We start from the raw sequence: 1,422 nt of genomic DNA, 5'->3' as shown, positions 1-1,422 counted from the left end.
TAATTTAATGGATCAATGAAATTGAATGGACCAACCATGGTAGAAACTTTTTATTAGCTCATTATTGATTCAATAAAATATTAGTGATTTTTCATGCAACCTAGAATCATAGTACCTATACTAATTAAGTTCCAGTATAAAATAAAAATAATACTAAGAAATTTACAATTAAGTCTACCCATAGAAAAAGTATAATACATAATTTAAGTCTAGAAGATTATTTTATTTTGAACGTGTTATACTGTACATTTCTATAGTTCTGATTGAAATATTTCACTTTATTAAACATTATGTAATTATTTATTGTATGCATGCATGTATATTTATGACATGTACATACTTATATTTTACAGATCACAATATGATTGGGCTGAGTGACTTTTATGATATAAGACGACTTTTTGTGTGTGTGCTTGGGTTGGTGGGGAGGGAGACATGTTTCGATCCCTCCACGCATAAACATTAAACATGACCAAATTACGCTACTGATCTATAGAAATATCAACACTATTGAACAATGAATTATTAGTATATTATCCAGAGTACGAACCTAACCAAAAAAAATAATGATAGATATTATAACTAAAATAAATTATTTCTATGTAGGTAAATTTAATTTTTTTTGATTCTTTTGGTCATTTTAAAATATATGTACGTATTAAAATATCTCTTATATAACTCGTCCTCTTTCATAATATCTTTAACTGTCTACAAAACTTTTATATAATATCAGTGGCGTAATCAATTGTTGATTCAAAATTGTCTTGTCTTCTATTTTCTATTTTTTTTTATTAGAGAATATACAATCTATACCCATAGGCATAATGAGAATATGTGCTACATTATATTAAAACAAAACATGAATAGGGTGAGGCAGGGGCGGATCTGAAGCTTGGTTAAAGGGGGGGCGAATTTCGAATAGGAATATCCATGAGTAATATACAAGTACAATGAGCATGGTCAAACCTGGTGGGTGGAGGGGGTCACCACCTCCAGAAATCCGTATATCAATCCGGATCAAATTTTATAATCCTTATACTATAAAATTATCAGTATACATTTTTTCAACCCCCCCCCCCCAAAAAAAAGCATTTCCTGCTGTTGCCCCGGCAATGAAGACTTGACCGTAAGTAATTTATGGAAAAAGAAGTACAACACTTAAAATTAATTGTAGGTACCTTTATTTCTTTTAAATAGCTATGACAATGTATTATTAAAAAATAGGGTATAATTATAATAATAATTGTACGTTTCTTTTTTTTTCATTTGCAAATCTATTAATTACTTCTTCTATGTTTACAATAATATCTTTATGCGTGTGCAATAAAGCCAAGCCAGTCAGCCTATGTTCGCCCATTCGCGATCTCAACCATGTTTTTATCTACAAATTAAAAAGAAATAAGCAAACATGCAAAGCATTTT

This window comes from Acyrthosiphon pisum, chromosome A2 (assembly GCF_005508785.2).
Source record: "Acyrthosiphon pisum isolate AL4f chromosome A2, pea_aphid_22Mar2018_4r6ur, whole genome shotgun sequence".
Lineage (NCBI taxonomy): Eukaryota > Metazoa > Arthropoda > Insecta > Hemiptera > Aphididae > Acyrthosiphon > Acyrthosiphon pisum.
The sequence above is the reverse complement of the archived record's forward strand: the minus strand, read 5'-3'. Positions refer to the sequence as shown.